Genomic DNA, 25,429 nt, shown 5'->3' with positions numbered 1-25,429 from the left:
TGTTTTGTCGTTTTTTTTTTTTTTTTTTTTTCAAGACAGGGTTTCTCTGTGTAACAGCCCTAGCTGTCCTGCAACTAGCTATTATAGACAAGGCCGGCCTCAAACTCACAGAGATCTGCCTGCCTCTTTCTTCCAAATGCTGGGATTAAAGGTGTGCACCTGGCCATTGGAGGAACATTTTTTAAATTATTTGGCAGAACATTTTATCAGGGCATATTCAAAGTGTGAGTCAGACTCCATAGGATGGGGAGCACGCTAAATTCCAGAAACAGGTTAATGCATCATCAGCTTGAACTTTGCAGCAAACAGAAATAAACTTGTTCTGACCTTATAGCAAAATGGCTTCCATCCTTAGGATGTAGTCAGACTGGTCCATCACCTGCTGTCCGTGGGTGAACTCTACCTCCAATTATCAGTGGTACCACTTAGGGCTGGCTTGTTAGGTTATAGATCCATGTACTATAAATTGTTCCTCCCCCTTTTTTTGTGAACTATAAATCATGCATTTGAAAACTACCTAGCTGCCTGTCTGATGTGTAAGTCAGAAGGAAACCGACATGAATCTATCCACTTATCTTCCCATTTTTTCCTTTTGCTCAATTAGATCAGTGTCTTTATTAGGCTTGATTTTAAAATTAAGATTGTTTTTATGAGACAAATCAACACTGTGTGCATTTGTGGAGCTGCTACGGTTTTTAATGTTATGCTTGTATTATGCTTTTTGAGCATGTAGCTAAAGCTGGTCTTAAATCCTCCTTCCTCAGTTTCCAAAGTGTTGGGATTACAGACATGCACTTGACCTCTAATTATGCTGGTTATAATAAATTTATAATTATAAATCTTATCCTGGAGGACACCTGTGCCTGTTAGCATCCTTGTCACACTGGCCTTTCAGGTCCCAAAGTGCATTTTGTGCTTTCTCTCCACAGGACTTTTGTGCCTGTGGTCTCTGACAAGGTGTTCTGAAAAGGTATTCTCTGCCTTTCACTGCTTGAATTAGATACTCACTTTTCATGGCTCAACCAAAATGTATCGGTTCTCTGAAGGCAGCCTTTCTTTTTACTCTTGTCAGGCCTTCACTTCCTGAACGGTCTCCACTGGCAAGTACTAGAAAAGTCAGTGTGTGCAAAGGCTGTCGCTTCAGTGCCTAGCAAAGCATGTGGTGGACAGAAGGTGCTTCATCATTTTGAAGGAGCTAGGGAAGGGGAGATATATTGAAAATGGATGGTCAATGGATACTTTACCATTTATTGTCAAGCAAAATCTGTGCACAAAAATAACAAGACTCTAAGGGGAATCTGAATTGAGTCACCAGCCAATGCCTCCTCCACCAGATTCTCGTTCTAGATAGCTTTGAATTTACAAGGGTGTACTTGCCTCTGCCTTCAGTGCTGAGATGAAAGACCTGTAACACTCTATCCACAGTCATGGCTTTCTTACAAATATGTGTTGTGCCCAGATAACAACCCTCAGAGAAGCCCACGAGGAACCAGAGAAGACCAGAGTGCAAAAAACAAGGTTTCTTTTTATTGCAAGTACAAGCTAGCTTAGAACTTCCATCTCCAATACCTCATAACAGTGAGGTAGAGAGAGAAGTTAACATCTCTCTGCGGGGTTAGTTTTTTAAAGGTAAAACTACAAGCAAGCCTTTCAGAGCTGCTTTGGCATGGGTGTAAGGTCTTTTGCTCTTTCCCATCCTGCTAAATCAGCTTGTTCTTTGTTTTCAGAACAAGGCCACCCTGTCATCTTTATCACCAGATGATCAGGCATCCTGTGCTTTGGAATTTCCCAGGTGGGAGGGGGAAGAGGCCACTATCTTTCTGGGAACATGAGGTTACTCTGGGTTTTTAATTTTAAAACATTCTGCTAGGAAATTCTTCCCTTTGAGAATAGGGGTGAGGGTCCCACAATATGATGAACTTGCATTTTGTTTGTTTTGTTTTTCAAGAGATGGTTTCTCTGTGATGCTCTGGCTGTCCTGGAACTAGCTCTGTAGACCAGGCTGGCCTTGAACTCACAGAGATACGCCTGCCTCTGTCTCCTGAGTGTTCCCATTAAAGGCATGGGCTCCAACTACCCAGCATGAAGTTGCATTTTGTTTCATTCAATAATTAGTGAGCAAATGTATACACTATCACAGCCAATTAAAAGGAGAACTAACATGTGCATACACACACACACACACACACACACACACACACACACCGAGATAAAACCAGGCGAGTAGGAAAAATTGTGAGTAGATAGGCCTGTGACCTACAAGAGAATAATCACATTTCTCTTAACACAATTCATTTACATTCCTATGGAGAAGGATTATTTAAACAGTGAAGCATTTTCTGTACTTTAGAGTTCTACAACTAAGACAATAAGAGAAACAGATTTTTAGAAAACGAAATACCTGGAAATGTACACTAGATGACCCACACAATACCACAATAGGCTTTGTATTTGGCGGGTGCAGTTCGAAGTCACAGTTTTTCAAAGATCAAAGATAAAATGCTATTTGTCAATAAAATTCAAATTTCATAAACCAAACAAACAAAACAAAACAAAAATCTTAAACAACAACAACAACAAAAAACCCTAGGACTGAACTCAGATTGCCAAAATAGACTCTAGTGAGAAATATGTATTGCAAGCTGGGCTGCAAGAGGTCGAGGCAGTACATACCCTTGAGTTTGAGGCTATTCTGAGTTATGGTGAGTTCCAGATCAGCTTGGAATACAGAAAGAAACCCTATCTCAAAAAATGTTAGTATGAGGGAAGAAGTTGTTGTTAACTTCCTATTTTCTGTTGTGTAGCAATATGTTTCTAGATTAAAGCCTTCCAGAGGCAGGTGGATCTCTGTGAGTTCGAGGCCAGCCTGGTCTACAAGGGCTATCTCCAAAGCTACAGAGGAAACCCTGTCTAGAAAGACAAAAACAAACATACAAAAAAAAAAAAAAATCTTCCTTCCATCTTGTAGAGAAGCTCATTAGGACACGTGGTTGTTAGCCAGGAGGTGTGACAACAGAAAGTTTTACTGGGAGGCAGTGTATCCCATCCTGTGGAGAATCTCCTTAACTCAGGAAGTAAACAACTTTAAATAGTTTCATGAAGACCCTGAAACTGACCAGATTCTCTATCCTCGTCCTTCCCCAAGCATATATAAACTGTGAGATGTGCTGGGAGAGAGACGGCAGAACTGCCGGGAAGCAGCTGTGAGCTGGGCTTTCAGGAGAGGACCCTCCCAAGCCTGCTGAGCAGCTTGTGGGTGTGCAGTGAACCTCCAGGCTTCCAGCTTTTACGAGCCATCACCCACGCTAGCTTTGGTGATTATAGCTGTCTGAGTGATTCTGCTCCTGTAAGTAAATCTTCATCCTTTTGTGTGTGTGTGTGTGTGTGTGTGTGTGTGTGTGTGTGTGTGTAAGTAACTCTGATAAAATTCATGGGGTCACTAAGTTGGGTTTGGGTGGTATCTATCTTTTGGTTTATCATCTGTTCCCTCTGTAGGGTGAGTAGACATTTCTTTGTGTCATGTAACAAAATAACACTTTCCACCAGCAAGGGGAAAGATGCCTTAGCTTTAGTTGTCGCTTGGAATAAACAGTAAATTTACCTGTCTTCTTTCGGAGTCCACCGCTGATCTTTGTCAGACAGGTATTAGAAGTGGGTGGAGCTATCCTAGGATTCTAATCAGCTGTTGGAAATAGTCAGTGTGCGGGCTGAGGCTGAGACCTCCTTGGGAAGGGACTTCCTGGGCACCATCACCCATTATTTGGGCCCCTTGAGAGTCATTTTGAGCTGATACACAAAAGATAGGGTTACTCAGAGCCATGAAAATAAACAGATGTCAGTGCAGTACACTAATGAGAGGATCAGTCTAAACTTCTCTAACACTGCCAAATGTTCGGTAGCCATTGCAGAGATACCCAGGAATAGTTAACGAAACGTGTTTAAGACACCGAGAATGGCTTTCTGTCTCTTGTCTCTTTTCTGAAGAGGCAGCTTCTGCCTCTCTCCTTTCTCCCCAGTTTTCCCCTTTCCATGCCCCCTTTCTCTCTGTCTCTCTGCCATCCCTCCTCCCTCCCTCTCCCCTTTCCCCTTCCTTTCCATAACCCACCAAATAAATATCCAACCTCAAAAAAAGAAAAAAAGCAAGCAAGCACTGAGAACGGCTGAGCGTGGTGGTACATGAAGCAGAGGCAGGCAGATCTCTGTGAGGGCTTGGCCATTCGGATCTGTCCACATAGTGAGTTTCAGAATCTGTCCACATAGTGAGTTTCAGAGCAGCCACGGCTATAGCAAAAACCTGTCACAAAACAGAACCAGCAACAACAAAAGCCAAGTAGACAAAAGAAAAACAGACAAAGAAACTTGAAAGATGTGTGAAGTTGTTATTTTACACAGTGTGTTCTGTGTGAATAGCTAATGAGTCCAGCCAATACTAACAGCGTCTACCTGTTGGTAGAAGATTAAGCAGTATTTTATTTGCTTTTTTTTTGTGTGTGAATTGTCACCTATATTTTTCAGATCTATATGATAGACTTTTCCTGAAGAATAGAAAATATGAATTATGTTAGAAAATGACCAGCAGATATCCTGTGCTAGTTTCTTAAGAAAATGAATCCCATCCAGGGCTTCGGCTCTTGGGTGTTGAGAAGAGCCAGTGTGAGCTGGTGATTGGGGTAGACTCTGGTCATGCTCCACCCAGGTCTAGCCCCGAGCTGTCGGAGTGACGCCAGCCTCTGGCAGGCAGTGTGACCGCCAGACACTGGAGTCCAGAGAGTGTGTGCGCCAAAATGTGCAGCATACATGTGGGAGGACAGAGTGTGTGCTATAAAAAAATGGGAGCTATTTAAGAACGAGGGGGTGGGTGGGAAGGCTGGCAGCCATACACTGATTACCGTCTAGATAAAGGTTTATGCGTAGGGAATGGCACTACAGGAAAAGCAGGTTTCTCTAACTCAAAGTAGCAGTGAGACTTTCAGTTGCTGCTGTTGTATACTGTAGCACAGTGTAGAAGAGCACCGAAGAATTAACAAGATAATAATTAATAATAATAATAATATTCCACTTGGGAAATTCATTAGGCTTTATTGTAGCTTGGACGAAATTCCCCCCCCCCCCCCCCACCACCACCTATGGTCCTTTCTTCTGATGTTGTTAAGGTGCAGTTGTTCTGAACATTTGATAAAATGGCAGGACGGGTCCAGAGCGATGGCTCCGTGGTTAAGGGTCCCTGAAGCTCCGTACCGGCTTCCGAGAACCTGAGGGCAGTCTTCCAGCGCCCCCATCAGTCAGTTCTCTACTGCCTGTACTCAATTCCGTCCATTTGTGTGCCCTTACACACAAATGCATGGTTAACCTTTAAACAGCTGTCAGGGAAGACTGAATTCGAGCGCGAGCGGGAGAGAAAGAGACGGCCGTCTACAGCTGACCTCGACTCCAAACCGCAGGGCACCTGAGCGTTTATAGACAGGGCTGGGTGAGGGCAGGGCGAAGATGGCAAAGTACTGAGAAGAGACCGTTAGGAAGGGTCGTCACTAACTGGCATGACTTTGCAGGATTCTTACTGAAACTGGGTTGGACAGGACAAGGTTGAGGCCATGATGCCGAGAGACCCCAGGAAGCCTGACTAAAGTGTGGTCAGCGTGGACATCCTTCTGGGTGCTGTGGAACTCCTCATCACTAGCTCACTCTGGAGAACTCACTGTTAATAAAGATTCGGGTCGGGAGGCAAAGGTCGGGAGGCAGCCGAGACCTGGTGTCATGTAGCCCAAGCTGGCCTAAGCTTGCTGTATGGTGAAGAGTGAACTTAAACTTCTGAGTCTCTTGCCTCAGGTTTACAGACATTGACCATAGCCAGATTCTAGTTTAATATATGCCCCTACAAGCTAAGAAATGGCATTCTCTCTCTCTCTCTCTCTCTCTCTCTCTCTCTCTCTCTCATCTATTTTTGAGACAGGGTTTCTCTGTGTGGTCCTGGCTGTCCCAGAACACTCTGTAGACCAGGCTGTCCTCAAACTCAGAGATCTGCCTCCTTCTGTGATTAAAGGCCTGTGCCACCACTACTCGGTGATATTTTCATTTTTTGACACCAGAAAACTGATTTTGATTATATATATATATATATATAATCACATATAATCATATATGTATATATACATATATATGTATATAATCTGTCCCTAGAGCCTAGTTGCCTCAGGTAACCATGTTACTGCTCTGTTCCGCTGATGTAGTTGAGGTCTAAATCCTAGAAAAGGAGCTCATGTTTGCAAACGAAAAAAAGAAAAGAGAAAAAGAAATAAAAGGAAAGGACGTGACTGCCCCTGGGTGTGGTGGAGGAATAAGTTATTGTAGATAGAAGGGAGAGCGTAGCCAGAGGCAGAGACATCTGGGAGAATCCAGAGTGGACAGGACCCTGAGCCAAGTGAGGAGAGGGGAGGGGAGAGGGCAGCCTAGGCCAAGAAATTGACCAAGAGAGGAAAACCAGGTGCAGGAGTCAGGAGGCCCGAAAAGGATGGGTAAACAAAATGGTTGGATTATATAGGGAAGGGCAGTTGGGGGATGGGCAGCCCTGTCTGTGGGCTGAAGAAGTTTAGGGTAGGGGACGGGGCATGCCATTTATGAGGGCCCTGCACGAGGTAGAGACTGAGGGATGCAGGGAGAGCCTGGCGGTCAGGCCAGGTCAGCTTTGATATGGCCCCTCAGCCATTTGTCCCCGGGCTTGAAACTTCCGGTGTGGAGGTTGATGGCTTCTGTAAATGTTTTTATTTTACCTTACAGCGACTCATCAGTTTTCGGTTCGTTGTGGGTGCGCTTCTGCTTTGTTCCGACTCGGTTTTTCCCATTCTGATTGAGCACATCTGACAGTGATGTGTTAACCAGCCTTAATGACTCCAACGTTTGGGAAGAAAATGTTAGGTTCTACCTAATGTATTCTCCTAGTGAGCCAATTCAAAGGCTCAAAACACAAACCGAACCAAACAGCAACAACCCCAAACTAACAAGCAAAATTCAGACCAGAAAACAGGCTTTAGGCGAAACAGTAGGCGAAAGAGTGTGTTGTAAAGTCAAGGGGTACTTTTTTTTATTGCTGTGATAGAACACCAAAAAAAAAAAAAAAAAAAAAAAAAATCGGTTTCAGGGAGGAGGGTTTATTCTAGACCGGAGATTGCATCTCGGTGAAGAGACATGATGGCAGGCGAAGACTGATAAGGGAGCAGGAAGTGATGAATTCATGTGTTGTGTTTGCTTTTCCGTCTTACTCAGTCCAGAACCCCAACCCAAGGAATGGTTCCATTTTAGGGCAGGGCAGGTCTTCCTAATCTAGATAATCCCTCGCAGACGTTCCTAGAAACTTGCTCATTTAGTGATTTCAGAGCCTGCCAGTTTGGCAGTCACTTTTAATCATGGGGGATCTGAGGTAGGGTCTGTACATATAGTTTAGGCCAGTTGTGAACTGGGGCTTCTTGATAGGTAGGCATTACCGCGAACTCCTGACCTGTTGCCTTCACCTTCCAGGTGATGGGATTACAGGATTGCCCCCAACACATCCAACTACAAGTATTTTAACTTCACTGTAAGACAGCTATAAGATTACCTACCTACTAGTTTTTCCATACATTTATTTATTTAGTAATCTTTATTTTTCCTCCTATATTTTGTGGGAGCTGGAGAACGTGAGGACTGAAAATATCCCAGTGGTTTACTCTCCTTATTAACATGAGTTTATTTCCCCCGCAGCTATCAACCTAGCGTTCCATTCTCCAGATATTTGCTCACGAACCAAGATGTTGCAATTAAGTGTTTGTTTATTCCAGGACTCCCTTGAAATACCCATTAGAGTGTAGGTGGAAGGCTCTGAATGACTGCTTTGTAAGCAGTCTTTGGGGTGTTTTAAAGATATTTTGTCCAACATGTTCGGTAACAGGCTTCTATCCAAGAGTCGAATGAATGATTTCGAAAAGTTTCAGCCCATGGATGTCTTCCGATGGGCACAGCTACTCACACACCTTCGTCCTATGAGAGCCTCCATCCAGATAAACCCCTTAATATCTGACCCACATAAACTGACTTTCTCTGCCTCTCTTCCTCTGCTCTGTGTGTGCGTGTCTCTGTCTCTCTCTTAACCGGGGATGGGTTACGGTCCGCGTCTCAGGAGTATGGGGTAGATATGGGATGAGATTTACAGAGCTCACAGAAATGACTGGCTTTAATTCCATTTTATATCGACTTTCAGAGTGTTTTTTTTTTCATGTAATAAAAATCTCTACTTTTTTTTTAGTAGAGACAATCTCTATTTTTAAATAATTTTTTAAAAATTGTTGGGGAAGCGATTTTCTAGGGGTTTACTCTCCGTATACCAGAGGTTAAGACGCTACAAATTACATTCATAAGGAGAAAGAACAAAGTTCAGCCATACGGTTGCATTGGTGGTTCAGTGGTAGAATTCTCGCCTGCCACGCGGGAGGCCCGGGTTCGATTCCCGGCCAATGCATATCGTTTTTTGAGTATTACATATTCTAAGAAACAACAGTAATTGCGGGTGCTAAAGGTGAGAAGTTTAGCGAGGTAAAAGCTTTTGAAAGACTAATACTTAAAATTTTGACATTTGGTGTACCTTTGAGTTTCTAACCGGAAACAATTGTTAACGAGCTTTTGAGCTCAGCTGACTGATTTTCATAGGGAAGAATCTTAAACCGATGAATTGGGCACTGGGCAGGACAGCCATGTAGAGATTTGGAGTTACATTTTATGTCTGACAATGAATAAGTGATTAAAAAAAAAAAAAGGCAAGGCAAAACCAACCCAAATCTAGTATTCTGAACGTCTTGTCTTGAATAAAGACGCAAAAGGCACAGCCTACTGTACGTAAGCAGAGTGGCGCAGCGGAAGCGTGCTGGGCCCATAACCCAGAGGTCGATGGATCGAAACCATCCTCTGCTATGCCCTTTTGAAAAGACGCAAGTAAACTTTCCGGGAAAACCTTCAACAAGGCGTTTCCCAGAATCGTAGAATAGATTTTTGAGTAATGTTGTAAATAACTAAACTAGTTTCTACAGCGCCTGTGAGAGTCTGCCACTCAGCTTCCTAGATTCGGGGTCACGTTGGCCTGAGTCGTCTCTGCATGGTGTTGAAGACGTCCCCCATCAAAAGGGTGCAATTCCTGTGTGCCAATCTTCAGTTGTAGCGGTTTGTTTTTAAGCAGGATGACAACTCCTTTAGCTCTGCTATTACATTGTAGAAGCAGAATATAAATTCAAAAGAACTTATAAAAGTAGAAAAGTACTTCTCATGGGAATATATCCGAGATCCTTAGTTGCTTTTGTAGTCGTGGCCGAGTGGTTAAGGCGATGGACTTGAAATCCATTGGGGACTCCCCGCGCAGGTTCGAATCCTGCCGACTACGGAGTTGTGTTTTCTTGGAAGGTATTAAGAATTACCGGTTTGAAACAGAATTCTATTCCAATTCCATCGTCTTCTTTTGAATTTAACAAAACGCAATCTAGGACAGGATTTATAGTGAAATAGAAAAAAAAATTTAATTCCCAAACTTCCCGCGGACTCATCTATTTCCACTTTAATCGTCTAACACTTTGGGCACACGCAGCATATTGCGGCTGTACTCCAGAGTATATTTATAGTTTGGAAATCAATATTTCAAACAAATTTCCAGTTTGGTTTGCCTCTAAGAAGGACACATTTCTGAGTCAAAATACAAGACAATTTTCAAGACTGTCTTTGGCTAAAAATTTGATTTAAAAATACAACTATTGCTATTTAAAACGCTCAATATCTCTAATGCCTACAGAATCTTGCTGTCGTACAGAATAGTAAACATAATAAAATATATTAGTATTACGTTAGCAATCGATTCATTGTGTGCACTGGCATTTCCATTGTAAATTAATAAATAACGTTTGCCTGAGGATCGGGAAAGTAAAACAATCACACTGGCTAGCCGCCTTAACGACCAGGCAGCTATGATAGCGTCTTTAACCCCAGTAGTCACACTAGTTTGCCGTAGAAACCGGGCGGTGCACGCCTTTAATCCCAGCCCTAGAGAGGATTATAAAACGGGAGGAAAAAACTCTCAGACGCCGTTTCATTCTGAGATTCCTGGAGGCAGTATCGCCATTTCGGACTGAGGTCGAGAAAAGCGGCAGTGACCGGCTGTTTTCCTTTTCGGATCTTCATGTTGAACCCCAATTTCACTTTCTTGAATTTGTATTAATCGTGCTTCAATTGTGAAATGCGGATAAAGATAAAGAAGTAAATGTATACGTAAAGCAACTCATTTTATCTCCCTAATTACAAAAAAGTTTTTCTCATGTTATGTTTAGCGCCTTTCTTCTTGCGTTTTCCATACGCCTGTTTACGTCAAGAGATTCCTATGTACAGGCACTTTTTTCTCTGTAAATTCCAGTGCAGTAAATGTCACATCTGGCAAACACATAACTCATATTTCTTAAGGAGCAGCTATACTTACGTTATTATTCAGCAATGCAGAAACAGGCTGCGAATCCAGATCATAAAAAATATGAAAATATGAATTTAGTCTTCTTATTCTCCGTCTAAATTCTGCTAGGAGGATCAGTTGATATGGGCCCCATGGTGTAATGGTTAGCACTCTGGACTTTGAATCCAGCGATCCGAGTTCAAATCTCGGTGGGACCTCATGTGAATTTTGTTGCTGCTCTCTTACTACAAGTTACTAATGTGTTCTGAACACATTCCGAGCCACTCCCCCGACTCCGGAAAATTAAAGTATCTAGACCTTTTCATCTCATCTAAAAACTTATCCAGTATGCAAAACTTGCCCAGTCTGCAACATCAGAAGCTTCTAGAACATCTGAGATAAACCAGGAATCCATGTGTCTCCTTTGCCTCTCTTTTTCTTCTTTTTCTTTTTTTCGGTTGGAAACGAGAATTACCCTAATCTGGCGAAATTGTGCGCAGACCCGAGGATACGTTTTGCTCATCTCGGAGCTGACTGAATTCCTATATAAAAGACTAACTCAGTATTGTTTGGCCTAATTAGATTTTATATGTAAATTTGTTTCTTACAAAATAGAACACCCGAGTTATTTGGTACATTTTCTATCTGAGTAAACTTGGTATAAATAAACATATTCTATTTAACTTTAGAAACTAAAATGTATTTAAAGATACTTCAGGTAGTTTATTAAGGAGCGAGAATCACATGTAGGGCCCCATGGTGTAATGGTTAGCACTCTGGACTTTGAATCCAGCGATCCGAGTTCAAATCTCGGTGGGACCTCTCTTTTTCACGTTTTGAGTGAAACGTGAAAAAAGTAGGTGGATCAGCCTACTTCTTCCAGTGGGTGAATCAGCCCTCCCTTTTACACTCATTTCCGGCCCATGTAAAGTGTATGTGTGATTAGGTATCTAATTGGAACCTCTTCAAAGTATATTTTCAAATGCAAAAACAAATTGTAGCAACAAACTTCTCCAATATGTAAGTAAGAATTATATGGTATAGTAGCTATTACGCTAGACTCTGAAATGTGTCCCGCCCATGGCTTATTTCTCCCCCTTTGTCCCACATTCCTAGTCTCTGGAATCATCCATTAGTTCACCTTCAGGATGTATGCACCTAGCTGCAAGTGTTTCCGGTTCACATTTCAATATCTCTGTTTCTTCGGGGCTTTCAGTCATTATCCAACTCTAAGGTCTCAGTCTATACTGTCTAGCACCTTGGCTTCAAGTCTCAGTGAGTTTGTCTGCTTTGGTGTCGGTGCTTTTCATTTTCAACCAAACCAGAAGTATACCTGGTATGCTTAGATAGATGTGCCCTCAGACACACACTTCTTCTTTTCAGGAACCCAGATCCTAGATCCTTGCTCTTTCTTCTGGGTCAAGGAAGCCCTAGTCCCATCTCCATTTATTCTGCATTAAGTCATGTTAACACATCTATTATTTATTTATTTATTTATTTATTTGTTTGTTTTAAGAATGATTTTGCTTATAGAAAAAGAGAAACATATTCTCAGGTGTCTCTGTTAACTGGTCCTGGATGTCCAGACCTAGCCTGACACACGGGATTAGGCCCTAAGGTTTGTCTTCTCAACCTCTGCAACTTAACGACATCTCTGCAGCACACTGGCATTTCTGATTCCGATGAAATGAGATAGAAACCTGACAAACAATAGCAGAACTTTTCATATATTGACTGAGCATAGATGATCAGTCACCAGGTATCTCCTGGCAATTCATAAGGAGATGACCGTTTTTACAGCTTTCCTCTCTCACCCTCTACATCCCATATATCCAGGCACACAAACACCATTGTTTTTAAATGAAACAATTTCTTTTCTTAGTGTATCAGTTACAAAACTTGAGTGATTAGGCACCTGAACTCTTTGCCTTGCAGTAACAATGTAGAATGAAGCACCTTGCTCACGCCTTCCCCCAAATCATGAATTCCACACACGAACGCTACAAAGCCCTTTACTACACCGTGTTGCTGAGTCTTCCAAGGTTTCTCATGAACTGTGCTCTTCCTACCTGCTAAACAGCAAGTCCAACTCGTCCGACTGTAAATGTGTCCCTGGTGATCTTTGCCTGAGTTCCCCAGTTCTTCACACATACCCTACCTGGACTCCTCGGAGTCAGGTATTATATCATATGATAGGCATTTATTTATATTAAAAGCCCACTTGGAAGCAAGGAGAGCTGCATCATAACAGGCCCAATGCATGGACACATAGAAATGACAAAATCCAATGTGAGTTTTAAAACGAGAGTCATCGTAAATAGTCTGACTCATTCATTTCTCCTGCTGTGGTTGTACTCAGAGCCACTTCTTCCCAGCAGTTTGTTTCTTTCTTTTTTTTTTTTTTTTTTTTTCTTTTATCAAATTAAGGGGGCCATTTACAGACAGTAAAGGCTTTGGTTTCAATAATGACACGTGATGAAGTGACAGAGATTGTAAATTGAAACAGTCTAATTAAAGGGCCAAAGGAAACTAATGGATCCCCTACCCCCAAAACCCAAACCAAAGAAACAATATCAACTCCCTTCCCTCCCCAAAATACCCAAACACCAAATCGTAGAAGATACAACATGCCATCTGTCACACTACCTCAGCAGGTGTGACGAGGTGGCCGAGTGGTTAAGGCGATGGACTGCTAATCCATTGTGCTCTGCACGCGTGGGTTCGAATCCCATCCTCGTCGACCGGGTCTCACACTGTTGTTGTGTGGGCTTGTGGTTTTATCCCCGGCGTGATAAAGAACCCATGTCCATTTTAAATCTGCAAGCTTCTCATCCAAAACTAATTGTGAACCGCGTGATTCCCGGACCTCTCTCTCTTCCCACTTCCTTCATGTGTGTCTCTGTTTGCTCAAACTCGCATTTTGGAGACTTCAGGTACGCTTGTGACAAAGTTCTCTCACCTTGGATCCGCCCTCGCGTCTGCCCCGCACTTCCACTGTTTCCTGACTGACTTGGCTTTTTAGGAGTGGTGGCTTTTTAGGAGTGGTAGAAACGGTTTCCTTCCCGTCCAGTTTCTGGGCGTGACATTCCTTCTACCGGGACGTAGTTTCTGCGCTCCGATCAGTGGTAGCCCTCTGCCTTGACTTTCCTCCGACAGAAAGAAATGATGTATTTTAACTGGAGATCGCTTTAGGTATTCCAGTCTCTGTCTCTCCCTTCCATCTTCTTACAACTTACAGATTGATCTTAGCACACCATCCCAGAAAAACATCCACTCACCTGCTTTCACAGCAAAAGATTGCCCACCCGTAATAGAAACACAAAACGGATGGGGTCACTAATAAAGACAGGCGGTCTCTGAAATTTTTCTTCTCTTTGTCATTTGTCTCTTTTACAGAAACGGACATTGGGGTAGAGTCTTCCCAACAAGTTCCAATGCAGCCACTGGACTGGGCAGGTTCCCAAGGGATTTCAGAGGCTCACAAAAACTGGGCATTGAGTAGAAATACCCCCCCCCCCAGTTATATGTTGCTTGGAGTCAGCTTATAAAGTTTGTCCCGATTGATTTTAATTGTAATTGAGTGCATAGGAGGTGACTGTTGTGACCGGAGGGCAGTCTGGATCCTGCAGAGAGTGGATGCTGTGCCTTTTCCCAGAGATGTTCCGTGTCGGGGGACAACCCAGCAGTCACATCCTGGCCTCTACTTGAACTTTACATGGAGAAGGAGGCACAATGGGACTTGACTCATTTCTCTTTATCTTTAAACTTTGCATATATCAAACATGCAACAGATATTTATATACAATAAATGCTTATACTATCTGCGTGCTTGTGTGTGTGTGTGTGCGAGCGCGTGCAGATGTGTGTGTGTGTGTGTATGTTCACATGTTAATGGAGGGACTGAAGGGATTGAAATCTCTAGGTGGAATATTTCCAGAGTGTAATCATATTTACAGTAATACCTGAGTGATGGTTTTACTTGTACCTAACTGTGCTGTCCTGTTAGAGAGTAGGGAGACAGATGTGGGGACTGTTCTGGTTTTCTGAGCTTTCCATCATGATTTAAAAAAAAATCAAAGAGAAAAAAAACAGGTGCAGTAGCACCTGCCTGTAATCCCAGTACTTGGTGGGTTGAAGAAGGTGGATTAGAAGTTCAAGAACATTCTTGGCTACATATGGCATTCTAGGCCAGCTCAGGCTACATAAAGAAGGAAAGGAGAGAAGAGAGAGAGAGAGAGAGAGAGAGAGAGAGAGAGAGAGAGAGAGAGAGAGAGAGAGAGAGAGAGAGAGAGAGAGAGAGNAGAGAGAGAGAGAGAGAGAGAGAGAGAGAGAGAGAGAGAGAGAGAGAGAGAGAGAGAGACAGAGAGAGACAGAGAGAGAGACAGAGAGAGAGAGACAGAGAGAGAGAGAATATAAATCAGTTCTGAGCAAACATGTGGAAGATATTTCAACCTGTTCAAGAAGGGGTGACTTAGAGAATAGAGTGGACAAGTTAGGTAAAACCTAAAACCTCAGGCCCTGTGGGCCACCCCCACCCCCCACCCCTTTGTGCCTTTGGGGCTGTACCTGCTCTCATCTTCAATAAACCTTGCTTGGCCACAACTCTCTGTGTCTGTGTTTGTATTCCTAAAGCAAGAACCAAATCTAGCTCGGGCAACAGTAGCACTGTTAGCCTTTCAATAGAGGATTGATTATCTGACACTCGGTACTCGGTTTAGTTGGGGCCCTGAAGATCCATCACGGAGACACACACCAGAAGTGTCTTCTGTTGCAGTGGACACTGCCGAGCACATATGGTGTCAGCACATGCGTGCAACATACACGATAACCATGTCTGAATAACTTGTTTCTGTTTCCTTCTTTTGGTATTGCTGGGCATCAAGCTCAGGGCTTCATTCAGTGATGGATGAGTGCTTTACCACCCAGAGAAATGCCCAGATCCCAGATTATTTCTAAAAATAGAAGTGAGTATAATAGCTCCCCATTTACCTGCCCAAAAGTGAATTTCGTTCTTGGAGAGACTATAAATTAGAAATATTTTTTTCAGAAGACCTTTGCCAATCTTCATCAGAAGTTTGGAGCCTGGTTTGGTAGCTACCTACCACTCACAATCCCAGCATTGGGGAGACTGAAGCAGGAGGATCACCATGATTTCCCAAGCCAGCCTTGACGTTATTTATCCTTTTGAATATAGAAATCACGCTGCTTAGTTCACGTTATTTAGAAGGTTTCACTCTTTAGAATAATGAAAGCGAGAATACAGATTTAAAATATACTATTGGCACAGCGGTGGTGGAACACACCTTTAATCCCAGCACTTGGGTGGCAGAGGCAGGCAGGCGGATCTCTGTGAGTTCAAGACAAAACCAAACCAAACCAATCCCTCCTCCCCCCCCAAAAAAAATCCATCAAGAGTGACAACAGGACACATGAAGGAAAGTGTACTCAAGGGCCTGCTTCTGTGATTTGTCTATAAAGGACAGAGGGCAAGTGAATGACAAGAACTTTAAATCTTTGAAGAAAGACATTGAAGAAGACACCAGAAAGTGGTAAGATCTTCCATACTCTTGGGAGGCAGAATTAACATAGTAAAAATGGCAGTCTTACCAAAAGCAATCTACAGATTCAATGCAGAGCCCATCAAAATCCCAGCAAAATTCTTCACAGACCTTGAAAGAATGGTACTCAGCTTCATATGGCAAAGCAAAAAACCCAGGATAGCCAAAACAATCCTGTACAATAAAAGAACTTCTGGAGGCATCATAATTCCTGACTTCAAACTCTACTGCAGAACTACAGTACTGAAAATAGCCTGGTATTGGTATAAAAACAGACAGGAGGACCAATGGAACCAAATAGAAGACCTGGATATCAATCCACACATCTTCAAACACCTGATCTTTGACAAGGAAACAAAAAATATCAAATGGAAAAAAGAAACCGTATTTAACAAGTGGTGCTGGCATAACTGGATGTCAACATGTAAAAGACTGAAAATAGATCCATATCTATCACCATGCACAAAACTCAACTCCAAGTGGATCACAGACCTCAACATAAAGCCAACCACACTGAACCTCATAGAAGAGAAAGTGGGAAGTACACTTGAATGCATTGGCACAGGAGAGCACTTCCTAAATATAACCCCAGTAGCACAGACACTGAGAGAAGCAATTAATAAATGGGACCTCCTGAAACTGAAAAGCTTCTGTTAAGCAAAGGACATTATCAACAAGACAAGACAACAGCCTACAGAATGGGAAAAGATCTTCACTAACCTTACATCAGAGATCTGATCTCCAAAATATACAAAGAACTCAAGAAATTGGACACCAAAATATCACATAATTCAATAAAAAAAAAGGAGTACAGACCTAAACAGAGAACTCTCAACAGAGGAATCTAAAATGGTTGAAAGACACTTAAGGAAATGTTCAACATCCTTAGTCATCAGAGAAATGCAAATCAAAACAACTCTGAGATTCCATCTTGCACCTGTAAGAATGGCCAAGATCAAAAACACTGATGACAACTTATGCTGGAGAGGTTGTGGGGTAAAGGGAACACTTCTGCATTGCTGGTGGGAGTGCAAGCTGGTACAACCCCTTTGGATATCAGTATGGTGGTTTCTCAGAAAATCAGGAAATAACCTTCCCCAAGACCCAGTAAAACCACTTTTGGGTATATATATCCAAAGGATGCTCAATCGTGCCACAAAGACATGTGCTCAACTCTGTTCATAGCAGCTTTGCCATAGCCAGAACCTGGAAACAACCTAAATGCCCCTTGACCAAAAGGAAAATGTGGTACATTTACACAATGGAGTACTACACAGCAGAAAAAAGGATAACGACAGCTTGAATTTTGCAGGCAAATGGATGGAGCTAGAAAACATCATTTTGAGTGAGGTAACCCAGACCCAGAAAGACAATTATCACATGTACTCACTCATAGGTGGTTTTTTAAACATAAAGCAAAGAAAGCCAGCCTACAAACCACAATCCCAGAGAACTTAGACAATATTGCGGACACTTAAGAGAGACTTACATAGATCTAATCTACATGGGAAGTAGAAAATAGGAAAAGACAAGATCTCCTGAGTAAATTGGGAGCATGGGGACCTTGGGGAAGGGTTGAAGGAGGGGGAGAGGCAGGCAGGGGAGCGGAGAAAAATGTAGAGCTCAATAAATATCAATAAAAAAATCCAAAAAAAGTGAATCCGCAGCCTCTCACTTTCTGTGTGTGTGGGAAATTTATAGTATAAAAATGTACACAATGTGTGTTGTATGACAGTATACAAACTCTGTAGAGAAACTGCAAAGAAAAGGCTGATAAAGCTAGTCAGTAAATATTTTATATTTTCCCACTTATCTTTAAAGAACATTGAACATTGTTCTTTAGTTCAGACTGTCCCCCAAATAAATGAAAACACAGCAATATTAGAAGATGGTAAATTGGAAAAAACGGATCCAGCTGAGTCTGTGTTGAGATGTTTAGCCCACCTGCTCCTGGTCTGATGTGGTAGCGGATCAGAGGGAAGTAAGTGCTCCGTGGAAGGCAACCGGCCGCATCTTCACCACTAGTTCCAACACGCAAGAGCGCTCGCTTAGCATGTGCAAGGCAGAGCGGGCCAGGAAAAGAAGTTCGAAAATGTTGTTTGTGAATAAGGATTTGGTGGTTCTCTAGCGCTCTCAGGTGACTGCGCTGAAGTATTGTTTGGCTGTGGGAACAGTGGAACGGAAGCCCAGGGCCCTCAAAAGCCTGACAGCCGATACACATTTTGGAAGTTATGGATGAACTTCATACATATTCACATGCAAGTTCTTGTGAGCAGCGGTTTCCAACTCTCTTGCGAGGCTGTAGTTGGAGGAGCCTGTGGAGCTGCAGACAGAACCCAGGGCCTGTCTGTCCTAAGCAGGTGTCAGGCCACTGAGTTACTCATTCTCCTACCTTTTACTGAGCGTTTGTGAACATTTTACTTAATCTAATTATTTTCCTCATATATATATATGTATTCAATATATATGTTCAATATATTATATTCAGTATATAATATTCAACACAATATATATAATATATCAAATATAATATATATTCCATATATAATAATGAAACTGTTGGTTGTCTCTGTCCAAAGACCAACAGAAATATACCGTCAGTTAGGCAAATTGGAATTTATTGGCTCATTACAATGAAGAAGGCAAAATGTCGTAGTGACTCAATAGATTTAGAAATTATTCTTGGATAGCCTATCATTTGCATTAAATAAACAATAAAGTAGGGTTGTAGCTGTTGGTGGGAAAGAAGTGGTGACCCTGCAGAGTAGGCATGGGAGGTATGGGATGGTCCGTCTGTGTTCAGGACTTTTAGCTGTTAGTGTTCCCGTTTAGGTTAGTACTATCAGTTGGTAATGGCTTACCTGCCATCCTGATCCCTCCCTCCCTTCCCCTTACCTCTCTCCCCTGAAGCAAGAGTAATAAAAACTCAGAGAGAAACTGGGATTCAACGTGAAGACCTGAAAAGCAAAGCAGCCAGCCACTAGCTCTTACCTCGACCCGAAATGGCATCCCTGCCTCCAGGAATCTCAGAATGAGACTGTGTCTGAGAGCTGTTTCCTCCCATTTTACAATCTTCTCTAGTTCTGGAATTAAAGTCATTAAAACACTGCCAGGTTTCTATGGCAACTAGTGTGGCTACTAGGATTAAAGGCGTGTGTCATTGCTGGCTGTTCTGTAAGGCTGACCAGTGTGGCTGTTTTACTTTTGTGATTCACCAGGGAAGCTTTATTTATTAAAATACAAGTGAAATACCACTTCATTCTCCCTCCCCATTTTCCCCTTCTTTCCCCTTTCTTTCTGTTCTTCCCTTCCCATGTTTCCATTTATCTCCATTCATCTCTGAAGCTTCAGGACATGTTTTTTGGCCCCCCCCCCCTTAAAGTGGCAAGTCTCACATGTTTTTCAAAGGGTGTAAATACTATATTTTCTGAATTTGTGACACATTTCTAGTGTCCAGTGACCACTGAAGACGTAGGGTGTCCAAGATTGTTTTACTCTGTCATCCTTCCTGGCGGGGACAGGCTTTTACCTTCTGTATCCTTTGCCGTCTATGCGTTGAAAAGGGAAGGAAATGGGGACTAATTTGGTTCAGGCACGTTTTTTTAGTCTTGGATCAGAATTCCCACTTCTGCCAGGCATGATGCCACAGGCCTGAATGCCTGGTAGAGATAGACCGACCAGGATGTGTTACCTGAAACCCTGTCTTTGAGACAACAAAAAAAGGAGGGGAGGGGATTATTTGGGATAATTTAACCCGGCAAAATTGAGGCCCACAGTCTAAGCCTGGGAGAATCTGATAGCCCAAGATACCTGAAGGACTCATTTTGGTTTCCATTCTCGTCCTTCCAGAGCCTAGTTCTTTGAAGATATTCTCAACTTATGGGTCACGAGCCCTTTGGGTGTTCGAACGCTTTCACAAGGGTGGTCACCACAACATGAGGAACTGTATTAAATGGTCACAGCATTAGGAAGGTTGAGAACCACTGCTTAATGCCTAACACAAGTTCTTCCTTTTCCTTTTGACAAGAAGAAGAAAGTTTGGAAAAACCCAGAAAATGCGGGTGGTGGGGCCGCAACTTGTTTTTTTTTTTTTTTTTTTTACCAGATGCTACAATTTAATTTGTAGGACTCTAGACAAGGAGGGGGGGAAAAAAAAAAGAAGCCTCCAAGTAACCACGAAGGGATTCGAACCCTCAATCTTCTGATCCGAAGTCAGACGCCTTATCCATTAGGCCACGTGGTCACTGCTGTAAGACCTGTCTCAAAGACTTAGGAAGTAAAAGGAACTTCCAGCGGCGCTCTTGCGGTAGGTATAGCGTAAAAAGAAATTAGGTCCACGCCGCGGATTTTATTTGGGGCCACAGGATCGGATTTTGGAAATTTTGAGACTAAATTACTTCGGTATTAATACAGAACATGGCTGGTTCACGGAGAGAAAAGTCGTTTGCGTGTCCTCAGACCCTGCTTCCCCTTTCATGCAGTTCTACGTGCGTGTGCGTGTGCGTGGGTGTGACCCTCCGGTGACAAAGCTGCTTTTCCACCTTCTGGCACTTTTGCTGATCCCTTTTAGAACCCTCCCTCAGCTGGAGAGAAGAGTGTCTGTCACCAAGAGAGAACAAGAAAGCCTTCTTCAGTGTGGCATCTTAGTGAGTCTTTTCCTGTATTGTAATATTCGCTGTAATCTTTAAACTGCGCCCTGTGTTAGGTGAGGACTTCCCCCAAGTCACTGAACTAGTGGGTGGTTAGGGGCTGCACTCAACAATTGGTTTTGTTCTCATGGCCTGAAAAGTAGTCTCATAATAAAAAATAATTAATAATAATAGTAATAATGATGATGGTGGTGGTGATGATGGTAATAATAATTTTTTGAGACAGCGTTTCTCTGTGTGACCCTGACTGTCCTGGAATTCGCTCTGTGAACGGGGCTGACCTGGGAACTCAGAGATCCACCTGCTTCTGCCTCCTGAGTGTTGTGATTAAAGACGTGTGCCACCACCTCCCAAGTAGTCCCCTCTTTTTTTTTTTTTTTTTAATATTTAATATTTTAATGTCTGAGGCAAGAAAACAAGGCTACCAGGTGCTTGGTGGTTCTGTCAGTTATTCTCAAGGGCTGATTTTGATCTCTAAACCCCCACTGAGAAGAAATAAGACTTCCATCCCCCCCCATGGCCTAAGGGGAGAGAGGTCTTTAAACTTCGGTTTTCTAATCCAGTAGAGTTATTTTTAAAAGGCATGGCTAACCCTGTTGATAGAGGCAAAAGGAGCGGTTCGAGGTCAATCAAAAGAAAATACTTACCTAAATTATAGGCTACTTAATGTATTTTTTTTCTTACTAATTTCTATGACGGGATTTGATACATAAACTTTAGACAGGAATCCTTCCTGGGAGAGGAATATAAGACAGTGAATACCCAGCTTAAAAAATAAGCGTAGACAATAGCAATGGCTTCCCAAAAGACTTATCAGAAATGTGGCGATTAAAGACACAGGACCAGTGTTGGCAGCAGAAGTGGTTTTCTCATTCAGACTTGGCAAATAAGGCCTTATACATTATGTAATGAAAGAAACTGAATTGGTCTTTCGTTCTTACCCCTGTGTTCCCCTTTGTTTAGCCATTTTAGGAGTAAAGTGGCAAAATAACCAGAATAAATATGATTTACTAGAAAGAGAACCCTTTAGTTGTCATTTAAACACCCATGAAAAAAATTGCAGTTTTGGCTAGCAGAGGATGGTTTCGATCCATCGACCTCTGGGTTATGGGCCCAGCACGCTTCCGCTGCGCCACTCTGCTGCACAGCAGGTAGTTCCTAAAAACATTCTTATCTTTGTTTGCAGTACTAAGACCTGCTGGAAGTAACTTGTTGGGAATAATGTCGCTACCGAATCAAAGACAAAGCAAAATCTGACAAGAGTAGCAAATACTAACATACTAATAAGTGACTCGATGTGTATGAAAAAGCCCGGTAGATATTCAAACGAGAGTCACGAATTTTCGCCAATGGAGACAACAAGACAATATAAATACTGTCCTCAGCACGGCAATTGGTAACAGTCTTAGTGGAAAACCACGCATTTACCTGCGGGTGTCAAGACTGGGGTCAGATTTGTTCTGTGGTTGAGATCGAGGAGAAAATGGTGCAGTGTTCTCTCCATTGTTTGGTCCTTTGGAACAGGGAATAAAACTGACTCACACGCCGCCCGCATCTGCATTTCTGATCGTTTGACTGACCAAAGCTCCGCTGTCGCCCTAATACGTACCAAGTGGCAAGTGGCAAATGTGCATCGTTAAAGACATTCTTTAGTCTGAATTAGTTAAAATGGCCGGGAAGTCCTGTTTTGAGACAAAGGACCCAGCTCAGGGAGTGGGAACCTCGAGCGTTGGTGACGTCACCAGCCAGTGCCATGTCAGGGGCGTGGTGAACGCGCTCGAGGTTTCAGTCTTCAATTAGGTCCGACAGCCTTGCATATAAGGGAAGTGCCTGCGCTTCTCCCGGCACTTTGGTCTGGTCGTCAGCAGCCTAGCCATGTCTGGTCGCGGCAAGGGCGGGAAAGGCCTGGGCAAAGGCGGCGCCAAGCGCCACCGCAAGGTCCTGCGCGACAACATCCAGGGCATCACCAAGCCCGCCATCCGCCGCCTGGCCCGGCGCGGAGGAGTCAAGCGCATCTCCGGCCTCATCTACGAGGAGACCCGCGGGGTGCTGAAGGTGTTCCTGGAGAACGTGATCCGCGACGCCGTCACCTACACGGAGCACGCCAAGCGCAAGACCGTCACGGCCATGGACGTGGTCTACGCGCTCAAGCGCCAGGGCCGCACCCTCTACGGCTTCGGCGGCTAAACTACTCTTGGCTGCTGACTTTCCAAAAAACCCAAAGGCCCTTTTCAGGGCCGCCCACATTCTCTGTTAAGGGCTAACATTCATGTCTTTATTGAATATTGTTGCGTTGCTCGTATTAACGTAAGAAATAGTCCTGCTTGGAATGTAGTTAATGTAGTCTTCCGTTCCTCTCGTTGCTACCTTGGCTTTTATTAGAAATTGTGAAAAACGTCCCTACATAACACTATGAAGCTTGGTGTTTGATATCCTTCCTCTATTTAGATGGCGCGAGATGCGGGGACAAAGCGCGTGAGCTTGGAGGCGTATCCAGGGACAAAGACGCCGGGCGGTGGCTGAGCACACAGCCAGGACTGGTTGGTCGGTTCTGTGCTTTGTCCTCTGCTGAGGTCTGAAACCAGGCTTGAAGGGCTGCCTGAAGTGAAGATCCACGCCACGTTTAGGCAGCTTTTCTCCCGGCACACCTGTGGTGGACTTGTGTTCGCTTAAGGGAAGGATTATCACAATTGGACATTACAATTTACATATACAATGTAAAACTGGGTAGTTTTGCTGTGCAACTTTATGCAGACCTCCGGACTTTGTTGACTGGTCGGTTGAGCGTTGTGAATAAACAACTTAAGACCAAGCACATTTCTGATATTTTCAGTGTGGTCCAAGTTTGTACCTTCAGAATCTGATTTCAGCTAGAAGCGGTAAGATTGACAGTACTGTACAACAAACACTTTGAGGTTAAATGTCGTGATGCCTTGTTTAAAAACAACAGAAAAGGTGCTCTTCTTCGTGGCCAGCAAGTTAACTTGTGTGGTTATCCTCAAATCAAAATCAATGTAGTTAATGTGGTTGTCATTTGACTATTCTCTGTAGAGCAGGGCAATTCTATGGGATTTGCGTCTCCTTCCACCTAAGGATCCAACTCAGTTTTAACATGTTTTGCAGCAATCACTTGCTGAGCCTTTTGGCTGTCTCCCTGCTTTATTTTTTTTTTATTAATTATTATTAGATTTGGTTTTTCCTTTTCAAGATGGGTTCTTTGTGTAGCCCTGATGGTCCTGGAACTCACTATAGACTAGGTTGGCTTCGAATTCACAGATCAGTTTGTTTCTGCTGCTTTTGCCTTTAATTCTGAGTGCCGGGATTAAAGGCCTGTGTCACCACTGCCCAGCTCTCATCTTTACTTTTAAAGATAAGGGTTTCTGTGGGTAAGGGGGGGGGATGGGGAATCAGACACTATTGAAGGTTAAGAACATGTTTGAGGAAGAAAAAAGTATCTGAGGCTTAAAAAAATGATCGGAACACACCAAGATCAGGAGCGGTTCTGTGCTATGTGAATTATAGGTATGAATAATCTAAATGTGTATGCATGGGCGTTAGTGCACCATGTGCTCAAGGAGGCCAGAAGGGGGTTTCAGATCCCCTGGAACTGGGGTTCAAAACAGGAGTGGACCACCTTGTGGGTGCTGGGAGTCAGTTCTTGTCCTTAGCACGAGCACCCAGTGCTGGAGCAGTCTCTCTAGCCCCGGACAAAACATTTTCAATCTTCCAGGACTTGGTGTTGATTGGGTGTGGGAATGCAGAGAAGTCAAGCAGAAAAGGCATAATGTGTGCTGGGAGGAGGTAATATTTAGATGAGGGGGTGGTCGTGAAGCTTTAGTAATGAAGTGATGACCAGAGCAAAAGACAGGGTGAAAGTGAAAGGGGGTTCCTGCTAGATCAGAAAAGCCTGATGAGAAGAGACAGCCTGAGACTCAAATGGAATGGAGTGGCTCTTGGGTCCTTTTGGGGGCTTTCGGAACTACTCTGGGTTTTGCTCTCAATGAGGTGAGTGACGTGGGAACCACTGCAGGAGTTTTACCTGAAAACAGGCAAGGTCTGATTCATATTTCAAGCTTGATTTAAATGTATTGATAAGGAAACTAGTAAGGAGGCTACAACAACAATTTAGTTCATGGAGGACATTGGTTTGGATCAGTGGCCTAGGCTATGAAAAGTGCTTAGAGTCTGTGTATAGTTTTGCAGGTTAAAGGCCTACCCTTGAACATTTATATTTGTTGTTTTTATTTTTAGCAAAAATGGAAATACTGACAATATTAAAAATATTCAAGGAGGCTGGAAAGATGGCTCAATGGTTGAGAGCACTGGCTGCTCTTCCAGAGGGCCTGAGTTCAACTCCCAGCAACCACATGGTGACTCACAATCATCTGTAATAAAATCTGGTGCCCACTTCTGGCATGCAGGCAGAACACTGTATGCATAATAAATAAATAAATCTTTAAAATAAATAAAAATATTGAAGGTTGGGGCTAGAGATGAGTCAGAGTTCAGTGCCTACCATCTAAGTTGGTTGTTTAGAACAACCACATGTAACTCCAGTTCCAGGGGGAATTCCTTACATATACACACAGAGACACATACGTATAGTTTAAAATAAATTAACTCTTCAGGAAAAAGGATTGAAGCTAACACCAACAGTGCTCTGTATATTGTTTAGCATCTTCTTCAGTCTACCCAGGGTCTAGACAGGGGTGAGACATCATACCTTCCAAGTTTCTTTTTTTTTTTTTTTTTTTTTTTTTTTTTTTTTTTTT

General features: G+C 43.0%; 9 non-coding genes across 9 annotated transcripts; 6 read left to right on the top strand and 3 right to left on the bottom strand.

The window, feature by feature from the left end:
- The first annotated feature begins 8,417 nt into the window (after nucleotides 1-8,417).
- Trnag-gcc (transfer RNA glycine (anticodon GCC)) lies at nucleotides 8,418-8,488 on the top strand. Its single transcript has one exon. It is a non-coding gene; the product is annotated as a tRNA-Gly (tRNA).
- A 377-nt stretch (nucleotides 8,489-8,865) lies between these two features.
- Trnam-cau (transfer RNA methionine (anticodon CAU)) lies at nucleotides 8,866-8,937 on the top strand. The gene has a single exon. It is a non-coding gene; the product is annotated as a tRNA-Met (tRNA).
- Nucleotides 8,938-9,318: 381 nt separating this feature from the next.
- Nucleotides 9,319-9,400, top strand: Trnas-uga (transfer RNA serine (anticodon UGA)). The gene has a single exon. It is a non-coding gene; the product is annotated as a tRNA-Ser (tRNA).
- A 1,196-nt stretch (nucleotides 9,401-10,596) lies between these two features.
- Trnaq-uug (transfer RNA glutamine (anticodon UUG)) lies at nucleotides 10,597-10,668 on the top strand. Its single transcript has one exon. It is a non-coding gene; the product is annotated as a tRNA-Gln (tRNA).
- A 532-nt stretch (nucleotides 10,669-11,200) lies between these two features.
- On the top strand, nucleotides 11,201-11,272 carry Trnaq-uug (transfer RNA glutamine (anticodon UUG)). Its single transcript has one exon. It is a non-coding gene; the product is annotated as a tRNA-Gln (tRNA).
- A 1,836-nt stretch (nucleotides 11,273-13,108) lies between these two features.
- Trnas-gcu (transfer RNA serine (anticodon GCU)) lies at nucleotides 13,109-13,190 on the top strand. The gene has a single exon. It is a non-coding gene; the product is annotated as a tRNA-Ser (tRNA).
- Nucleotides 13,191-20,178: 6,988 nt separating this feature from the next.
- Trnar-ucg (transfer RNA arginine (anticodon UCG)) lies at nucleotides 20,179-20,251 on the bottom strand. The gene has a single exon. It is a non-coding gene; the product is annotated as a tRNA-Arg (tRNA).
- Nucleotides 20,252-21,053: 802 nt separating this feature from the next.
- On the bottom strand, nucleotides 21,054-21,195 carry LOC126501908 (small Cajal body-specific RNA 20). Its single transcript, XR_007591835.1, has one exon. It is a non-coding gene; the product is annotated as a small Cajal body-specific RNA 20 (non-coding RNA).
- Nucleotides 21,196-21,727: 532 nt separating this feature from the next.
- Nucleotides 21,728-21,799, bottom strand: Trnam-cau (transfer RNA methionine (anticodon CAU)). Its single transcript has one exon. It is a non-coding gene; the product is annotated as a tRNA-Met (tRNA).
- Between the last annotated feature and the right edge of the window lie 3,630 nt (nucleotides 21,800-25,429).

This window comes from Alexandromys fortis, unplaced genomic scaffold, assembly GCF_014885135.2.
Source record: "Alexandromys fortis isolate MF-2015 unplaced genomic scaffold, M_Fortis_MF-2015_v1.1 scaffold_5, whole genome shotgun sequence".
NCBI classification, from domain to species: Eukaryota; Metazoa; Chordata; class Mammalia; order Rodentia; family Cricetidae; genus Alexandromys; species Alexandromys fortis.
Note: the sequence above shows the minus strand (reverse complement) of the source record. Positions and strands in the feature narration are given on the sequence as shown.